Genomic DNA, 10,411 nt, shown 5'->3' with positions numbered 1-10,411 from the left:
AGGGGTATGGGTGGGTTGCGCTTCGGCGGGGCGGTATGGACTTGTTGGGCCGAAAGGCCTGTTTCCACACTGTAAGTAATCTAATCTAATTCCCACCCCAAGACCTGAACTTAATATGAAATGAGGTTCAATGGCCCCTCAAGAGTAGCAAGGGGAAGTACTGCTTATTATCTGTCCAGATGGGCGCACATGACATCATTTCTTTCACCCTTTCTCCTACCATCCATTTTGTTGCATCTTTCAGCATATAATCATGAATTGGATATAGCACTTGGGGGTTAAAGAAACCAAAGGATATGGTGGAAAAGCAGAAGCAGGCTTTTGAGTTGAATGATCAGCCATGATCATAATGAATAGTTGAGCAGGCTCAAAGGCCCGAATGGCCTACTTCTGCTTTCCATGCTTCTGTGAGGTTAAGATACACAGCACTTTCACACACTGACACAGTTCTTTTCAAGTTTTAACATTAGAGATGAAATACCAGGTGCATAATGCCTTGTGGGAGGGATGTTTTGCCTTCGAATAAGAAAGATTAAGATAACAATTTTCTCAAAGATGAGTGGAACCAGCAGGTCTTTTTACACGTTGGAACTAATGATATAGGAAGGAAAAAGGGTGAGATTCAGAAGGGAGAATATAGGAAGTTAGGCAGGAATTTACAAAGGAGGTCCTTGAGGGTAGTAATATCTGAATTACTACGAGCTAGTGAGGTAGAAATAGGAGGATAGAGCTGATGAATGTGTGGCTGAGGAACTGGTGCAGGGGATAAGGGTTCATATTCTTGGATCATTGGAATCTCTTTTGGGGTAGAAATGACCTGTATAAGAAGGACAAATTGCACCTGAATTGGAAGTGGACTAATATACTGGCAGGGAGATTTGCTGAAATTGTTCAGGAGGATTTAAACGGTTAAGATGGGGAGGAGGTGGGGGGAGGGGAGGATGTGTGGAGGACCCAGGGAGATAGTGAGGAAAGAGATCAGTCTGAGACTGGTACTGTTTGGGAAAAGGAACACGTCAAAGAGTCAGGGCAGGCAGGAACTAAGCAGAGAACTGATAAAATAAACTGCATTTTTTTTCAATGCAAGAGGCCTAAGAGGGGAGGCAGATGAGCTCAGGATATGGTTAGGAGCATGGGAGTGGAATATCAGCGCAATTACAGTGAAATGGCTCTGAGATGGACAGGACTGGCAGCTTAATATTCCAGGATACGAATACTATAGGAAGGATAGAGTAAGATTGGAGGGGAGTGGCGTTTTTGATGAGGGGTAGCATTACTGCTGTACTTAGGGAAGATATTCCTGGGAATACATCCAGGGAAATTATTTGGGTGGAACTGAGAAACAAGAAAGGGATAGTCACCCTATTGGGATTGTATTATGGTCAACAGGAAATTGGGAAACAAATTTGTAAGGTGATTTCAGTTATTTGTAAGAATAATAGGATGATTATGGTAGGGGATTTTAACTTTCCAAACATAGACTGGGACTGCCATAAAGACTTGGATGGAGAGGAATTTGTTAAGTGCGTACAAGAAAAGTGTGTGATGTGCCCACTAGAGAAGGGGCAAAACTTGAATTATTCTTGGGAATTATGGCAGGGGAGGTGACTGAGGTGTCAGTGTGGGAGCACTTTGGGGCCAACAACATAATTCTAGCATTTGAATACAGAACTGGCTTGAAGGTAGAAGACAGTGGTGTTGGAGGGTTGCTTTTCAGACTGGAGACCTGTGACCAGTGGTGCACTGCAGGATGGGTGTTGAGTCCACTATGTTCATATCTAAATAATTTATATAATTGATCTGGATATGAACACAGGAGGTATAGTTAGTGAGTTTGCAGATGACACCAAAAATTGGAGTTGGAACAGACAGTGAAGAAGGTTACCTCAGAGTACAATGGGATCTTGATCAGATGGGCCAATGGGCTGAGGAATGGCAGATGGAGTTTAATCTGGATAAATGTGAGGTGCTGCATTTTGGAAAGGCAAATCAGGGCAGGACCTATTCACTTAATGGTAAGGCCCTGGGGAATGTTGCTGAGTGAAGAGACCTTGGAGTTCAGTTACATAGTTCCTTGAAAGTGGAGTCTCAGGTAGATAGGATAGTGAAGAAGACATTTGCTTTGCTTTCGTTTATTGGTCAGAGCATTGAGTATAGGGCTTGGGAGGTCATTTTGCAGCTGGACAGGACGTTGGTTTGGTTACCTTTGGAATATTGTGTGCAATTCTGCTCTGCTATCAAAAGGATGTCATGAAAAATTGATTGTCTGTTAAGTCTTTCATCTGTTAGAATACAGGCTTAACAGACAATCAATTTTTCAATGTATAATTTCAGTTACATCACTGCAAATTTTTGCTATAAATTCTGTGTTACGATCGAGCCCTCCACTATCACCTAATGAAGGAGCATCGCTCCGAAAGCTATTGTGCTTCCAATTAAACCTGTTGGACTACAACCTGGTGTTGTGTGATTTTTATCTTGATATTGGCAGCTTTTTTTTGCATCTTTTTTTGCATTTGGTGGATGGTGAGGTAAGTTTCTGGCTGTGCAGTAGAAAGTCGTCTCTTAACGAGAGTACAGCTTGTTAATTGCATTATTAACTCATCAACTTAGCTCATTAATATTCACTTTCCTATCTTAACAAACGCTTGTAACAAACTAAACTTCAAGAGCTCTCAACATGGAAGTCTGAGCAGGTACCTGGCAGCTTCAGGTTTCTGCTTGCTGCAAGGAGCCTCCATGTTACTCAGCAAGAAGTCGTATCTCAGGGCCCAATCCACCAACACCAGCTGCATGCACCCCTCATCCACGGACATCCACCAGACATTGAACAACCATTATGGCACCTCTCCAATTACCTTGCACGATGCTTATGAAGCACTGACTGGCAATGCATGGTGCACTGGCAATCAGCATTGAAAGGCTCCTGTCAAGACTTTGTGTGCAGCTAACTCATGGACTGCACCAAATTCCAGCTCAGGGTTGCTCTCTTTCTTTCTTAGTGCTTATTCAGTTGAATGCTCACAGCATCTCTGCTTTACATTGATGTGTTTATTCCTGCAGTCTCATCAACCAGGCAGCTTGCCTTGCTGCTCAGCAATCTTCAGTCAAGGTGCCTTACATCTTGCTGGATGGCAATGTTCGATGTCAATCACACAAATGTACCATGTGTCAGCAGCTTATCTGGCAAATGCACATCATGTGCCGTGAGCAAGCTGTCACTTTGCAAAGTCCTGGACATTACATCTTACCAAATTCCAGGGAGCCATCTGTCAGTCAGAGGGTCTCAGAACAATAAGAAAAGGGTAGTCTCCCAGATGTGAATTGGCCACAGTCAGGCACCCATTTAGGGTCATCTCAGCCAGGGTCTTAGCAATTGCAGTCCAGGGAGTGGGTGACTGCAGTCAGTCCCTTGGCTCCAAAGCAGACTGTCTTGAGGGTTAGGTTTAATACAGTCAGGGAGACATAAAGGCATTAATCAGGGTTTCTTGGTACTTATTGCTGAGATTAGATCACTTAAGGGGATGGTCATGGTCAGAAACTAATGAAAAAGGGGGAATGAGGGAGAGAACAAGGGGGTCTGCTGCTGTGGGAGAAGACTGGGGAACGGATTCTTTGGAATTGCTTGCTACAGGTTGAGAGGAAGGATGGATGACAATTGCAAAGTGAGGAGGCAATAGTATTTTTAAGGGGGGTGCATGTGGTTAAGCATGGATGGGAAAGGGGTCATGTGAAAGAGGGTTTTGTCCACATCAGGAGCATGCTAACTTCAAGGGGGAAATGCTATATGACCGCACCTGGCATTGTTATCTCCTATGTCAGGAACCGGGTTGAAAGGTGGGCAGGTGCATGCTCATGTAGCTGAATTTTGGGGACCTGGAGAGATGGAGAGTCTATGGGGTCTAAGGCTACCAGGAAGGAATCTGAGTGTTCAGCATCTTACGGACTTAAAGAGTTAGGAGCTGGAAGCCACAGGCTAAAGAGTGCTCACTGATGTACTCCTGCAGCTGGAATTCGAAAGTACACAGTGGAGAAGAACATGCCCACACCCTGAGTAGGTGGGTTATATGTCTGGACCTGTGAGGGAGAGGACTACAGAACTCACCAATGTGAGGCTCTTTAAAGAAAAAAAAAATTATACACAGACCCACACAATGTACAGAACGCAGACCCAAGAGAGGGGGGTGGAGTTCATAATCTCTGGGGAAATTCTAATGCATCAGCTCGATCTGTGCTGCACTCCTCTCTGCCCCTGATATTACTGACTACTTCATTCACACCAATGCTTTTGGATTGATGCAATGGAAACAATGGAGATGTTTAGGATGGGGGCAATGGTGTCAGCAGACCCCTTTGCTTTATATACACCTTCCACATGCAGCACTGGGTGCTTACACACAGACCTCACTCCATGGTATATCCTGTGTGGAAATGAAATTAGTGCTGAAAATGTGTTGCTGGAAAAGCGCAGCAGGTCAGGCAGCATCCAAGGAACAGGAGAATCAACATTTCGGGCATAAGCCCTTCTTCAGGAACTTCAGGGCTTATGCCAAAAATGTCGATTCTCCTGTTCCTTGGATGCTGCCTGACCTGCTGCGCTTTTCTAGCAATACATTTTCAGCTCTGATCTCCAGCATCTGCAGTCCTCACTTTCTCCTGGAAATGAAATTAGGCAGCACACTGGCACAATACCATTTGGGGTTACACAGGGAGAGACAAAAAACAAATGTATACAATGTTAACACAAATATGAGACTTCATATGCAGTGCAATATCAGCTTTGCTACCAAAGTGTCCTCAGTCGGTTCTCTTCATTCTCTCCCTCCCACTATGTCTTTGTATTGTCCCAGATTCTCCAGCTGAGGCCCAGCAAGCCTGCTTGTTTGTAGTGCCCATTGGCCCTGGAAGTTTGGTCAGGTGACATAGAAATGAACAGCAGGAGTAAGCCCTTCGAGCCTGCTCCACCATTCAATATGATCATGGCTGATCCTCTGTCTTAGTGCTTTCTCCCCATGCACCTTGATATCTTTTTCAATTCATTCTGTGCCTTGTCTTCCACAGCCTTCTGTGACGGAGATTCCATAGGTTTACTACCCTTTGAGTGAAAAATTATTTCCTCATCTTAGTCTTAAGAGTCCCTTACCTGTCTGTATTCTGACTGTGAACCCTGGTTCAAGACACCACAACCAAGCGAACCATTTTCCCTGCATCTAGTCTGAGTAACTGTGTTGGAAGTTTATACCTTTCAATCAGATCCCCATTCATTCCTTTCAATTCTAAAAATACAGGCACAGTTGAACTGATCTTTTCTCCTGGTATCCCTGGTATCATCCTATTGAACCTCCATTGCACTCCTTCTATAGATGTATACCTTTCATAAGATGAAAACTGCATGCAATATTCCAGGTGTGGACTCACCACTAGTCTGAAAACCGGAAGTAAGACATTCTCATGTCTGAACTCAAATCTTTGAGCCATTTGTATCTGGATGGTCGAGAGGCAAATGAAGCCTTCTCAGCTTGAATTTCCAAGGGTTGGAGAGGCAGACAGGATGGAGCTGGAGGACATGAGAACCTCTGAGTGTCCTTACAGAAGACTTCTAAGGGCCCTGTGTGTGGTTCCTCATCTGGCTAGGCACCTCTGAGCAGTACTCTGTCTCCGAGTGAGGAAGGGGTGCCTAGAATGTGTGCCAGTTCCTCTCTTCAGCAGTCCTTAGCACCAATGGCTGGGGCAATGGAGGAAAGCTGTGTGCTCCTCTCCATTGGACTCTGAGGATGCTGGGTTTGGCGCTCCATGGCAATTGCCAACCTGTCCCTGGAGGCAGTCAGACAGTCATTTTCATGATTATATTTCTGCAGCCTCTGCAAGATAAGGGTCATTGTCTCCCACATACTAGTCTGTTTCTACTGTTCCTCCCTGGGCTTGTAGACGAACTCTTTGATTGCTGACACCACGGGGTCCTCTCCTGTCTGGGGTGAGCAGGTGCCTATCTCCATGAGTCTTCCAAGTGCATGTGCCCTGGGGCATTTTCTCTTTACCCAGCTGCAGAGCTCTCACATATTGGTGCTTACCAGATTGTTCTCCTCAGCTTTCTAATGCTAACATTCCCCTTGAGTTGTCAGGGTCTGAGCTCATGCAGGAGGCAGCTTTGCCAATAAACTCTCTGATACCTTGGTACTTTCATCTTCACAGCAGGCTTCTGGTGGAACCAGCTGTTTCACCATGGAAATGGTGGACATCCTGCTGCCACCTGACAGGCAAAAGAGAGAGGAAGCATCACAGCAAATGGTTAGAAGTGGTGTGTAATGAATGAGACTGAAGGTAGGATCACTGTGAGAGCTGGATGGAATGAAGAATGGTAACTACTCAGTTGGTAGAAATGGAAGTCTTGGTATTACCTCAGGAGTGGTGTCAGTCTTCTCCTGCAAGGGTCAAAATTTTGCTCTTTGTAAAGGTTAGGTGAATTGACCATGCTAAATTGCCCGTAGTGTTAGGTGTAAGGGAATGAGTCTTCGGCGGGTTGGTGTGGACTTGTTGGGCTGAAGGGCCTGTTTCCACACTGTAAGTAATCTAATCTAACTTATCTGACATCAGACACCCCTCTGCTCATGTGAGCCCTTCTGCCCAATTGTGTATTGTTTTCTGCTGTAATAAGGGACAGGGAGGGATTGAGTAAAATACTTACTCCACTGGAGAGGAGAGGGTCTTTTTTGATTTTCTTATGGCATTGCTGGTCATTCCTCCACACTATGAAGACTGTAATGATCCAGGTTGTGATTTCAGACCAGAATGCCAGGGGCTGGTTGTGTAGCCTCCTTTGCTGGTTCTCTGGGAAGCCAATGCCTTACCTATGCATTTCTCTCTCCACTATGACCTGCAGGTCCTTGTCAGAGAATAGTGGCACCATCATTCTCTTCTCTGTCAGGTTTATAGTCTGTTTGTGACTGAGCAGGGCAGCTTTGGAATGGCAGTACCTGTTCAGGTGCACAGCCATCTTTGAAAGATGGCACAGGCATCAGGAATGGTGAACTTTTGGTGGATATCCAATGAATGGTGAGTTCTTCTAGGAATGGTACAGGGTAGGATGGAGCTAGAATTGAATGTGAGGGATGTAATAGGATGGACTAGGTGTTTTGTAACCATTCTATGATCCAATGCTGAATAGATCAGCCTGAATCTCATTGAATGGCGGAACAGCCTTGAGGCAGAATGGCATACTCAAGTTCCTGTGTTCCTGCATTTGTTGATGTGTTGTAACCTTGAAAGTTTATGCTGAAAATCTAATGGAAGTTCTTATAAATGGTTAAGAAGAGGATACAAGCAGTGTTGTCAGATGTATTCGAGAACAACGCAGTGACAAGATTAGTATTTCCATAATCCAGTGGCCAGGCAGCTCACCAGATATTTAAGCTATTTCCCAGTTCTGCTGAGTCAGAAAAAAATGAGGTGTTCAAGGGTCTAGTTACTTGCCTTTCTCAAACAGTAACATTGTGTTTGGAAGAGAGTTTAAAAGCTGTGTGTAATGTACAATGGATGGCTAATTCAATGTTGCTCATTTTACAACGCTGTCAAAAATTTATATTAACTTCTTTTATGGATAGGTGATTGTACATTATGGTGATACGTATTAAATAAAAATGCAGTTGTGAATCTATAAGTTGACGAATTCATTTTATGGTGAACTGCCAGAGTTTATGCTGTAGAACTCAAATGGTTTCACCTAGTTTCCTGCCATCTATGGCAGTAAGAGGCATAGACAAATTTGATTATAAAGTCACTTTCTGTCCTTAGGTGACAGGGAGTGGATAAGGCAATGTCAGGAATATCTAGCAGGTAAGAACTACCTGCCATCACTTGGGTCAGGCAGGATTTTTGGGACAGAGTGAGGTGAGAAGTGAAATCTTTTACAAGGATAAGGCAACGTTCCAGGCTGAAAAGGATAACTATTTACTGTGTGGGCCAAGAGCAGTCCTGCTACTCTTGCTGCCACAAAGACACAAAAACCTCTATGGAGGGTTCTGGAGAAAGGTCACTCGACCCTGAAACATTAACTCTGATTTCTCTCCATGGATGCTGTCTGAACTGCTGAGCTTTTCTAGCAATTTCTATTTTAACTTCTATGGAGTGTCTCCTCAGCTTTCTTCATCTTCACAGTGACCTTCATCTCGGAATGGTGCCCTGGCTTTGACATTCAAGGCAAATTTAAAATTGTTGCTCATTTTGATTACACTACTGGGAATCTGATTTACAAATTCTGTGCTCAGTCCAGCTCAGTGTTCAATGTTCGACCTGCTTTACGTTGTAATGGTCAGGATCCACTTAGATTTTCAGCAGTTCTGAATGAATTCTGTGGTCTCCTTCCTATGTTGTGGATTTTAAAATCATTCCCTTCTTTTCAAGATAATAATTTCTGCCTCTGATTTTCTTATTCCCCATAATGCAACTTAACACTTTGCCTTCTTTAACAAAAATAAAAGATCTGTCAAGGGAGATCTGCAGTTCAAGACAATGTCACTAAAATGAGACTAAATTTAGAAGTACACAGCAAAGTCTTTTTTTTGAAAATAAATTATTGATTCTAAATTTCAACTGGGGCTGTCCCAATCTCCCACTGTAACTTCCTTGTATTTTGTACTTTAGACCTTTCTACTTGTAAAACCTTGTTAACTACCTTTACACCTTACCCTACTACCTTCAATGATTTCTACGCAAACACAGGCCCAAACAAGGTCTCTGAACCCCCTTTAGATTGTGCACTTTTCTCTTTATCTGTCATTGTACTTCCTATCCAAATGTATTGCTTCTTATTTCTCTGCATTAACTTTAATTTGCTACATGTCCAACCATACCAACAGACTGTCTATGTCAACTTGACGCATATCATGATAGTCCGCACAGCTTACAACACTTTTCAAGTTTCTGTCATCTGCCTATTTTGAAACTGGCCTAAACCTAGTCAGTATATATCAATAAATACAGTAGTCTGACTCTGGCACCTAGGAAAATAAATTCCTCTCTGTGTGCCCTGATCAGATCCCTCAGACAGTACCCTGACCACTTGTTAGTTGAGCTGGCACATGACACACTTCATTTTGTCCAATTCCAAACAGATGTGTGGCAGAAGTGCATGAGAAGTCTGACAAAACTTATCTTGATATTGGAAGCGTTTTTTAAATCTTTTTTGCATTTGGTGGGTGGTGAGGCACTGAAGATGTCATTAATGTAACAGAGAAAGAGTTGTGGGTGGAGTCATATTTGGACTGAAGCAAAGAACATTCCATGTACTCCACAAAGAGACAGGTTTAACTGGGGCCCATATGGTTATCCATGGTCATACAATTGAACTGAAAAAATCTTGGCCAGGAGGAAGAGCGTGGTGATGAATGGGGACAATTGAGGCCTTTTTTCCAGGAAGAAGAAGAGAGCTCTGAGACTATCCTGATTGGAGATGGATGTGTAAAGGGATTGCATGTCCATGGTAAAGAGGAGGTGGCCAGAGCTGCAAACTTGACATTCTAATACTGATGTAAAGTGTGAGAAGAATCAGGGACTGGACAAGGGGGAGATAATTGAGTCGTGGTAGGAAGAGATGAGTTGCGTGGGGCAGGAGCAGGCAGAAACAATGGGTCTGCCCAAGTAGTCCTGTTTCTGGATTTTGGGAAGGAGGTAGAAGTGCACTGAGCAATGTTGAGAGACCATGAACTAGGAGGCATTGGGGGGACAATCACAAGATGAAATGACGTTAATCACCGTTATGAACACAACAGCTGGTGTTCCAACGTGGGGTCTTAGACTGGGAAGATAGAAGGAGGGAACTGAGAGCTTGCGCTCAGCCTCTGCAAGAGAGAGATCAATACAAGAACAGCACCACCCTTGTTGGCAGGCTTCATTACAAAGTCAGGGTTGGAACTGAGAGCATGGATTGTGGTCAGTTCAGAGGGAAATAAGATGAAATGGGTAAGGGGAGGCTGAAAAATTGAGGCAAGCAATGTCATACCGACAGTTCTTGATGAACAGGTCAAGTGCGAGTTAAAGGCCAGAGGGAGGGGTCCAGGTGGAGGTGAGTGAAAGGGACTGTGGGATGAGGAGGGGACTCTAGTCCATGAAAAGGGTAAAGGTGGATAAATCCCCAGGACCTGAGCAGGTGTACCCAAGAACTCTGTGGGAAGCTAGAGAAGTGATTGCTGGGCCTCTTGCGGAGATATTTGTATCATTGATAGTCACAGGTGAGGTGCCGGAAGACTGGAGGTTGGCAAACGTGGTGCCACTGTTTAAGAAGGATGGTAAAGACAAGCCAGGGATCTATAGACTGGTGAGCCTGACCTTGGTGGTGAGCAAGTTGTTGGAGGGAATCCTAAGGGACAGGATGTACATGTATTTGGAAAGGCAAGGACTGATTAGGGATAGTCAA

The sequence above is a fragment of the Chiloscyllium plagiosum genome, chromosome 7, assembly GCF_004010195.1.
Source record: "Chiloscyllium plagiosum isolate BGI_BamShark_2017 chromosome 7, ASM401019v2, whole genome shotgun sequence".
NCBI lineage: Eukaryota > Metazoa > Chordata > Chondrichthyes > Orectolobiformes > Hemiscylliidae > Chiloscyllium > Chiloscyllium plagiosum.
The sequence above is the reverse complement of the archived record's forward strand: the minus strand, read 5'-3'. Positions refer to the sequence as shown.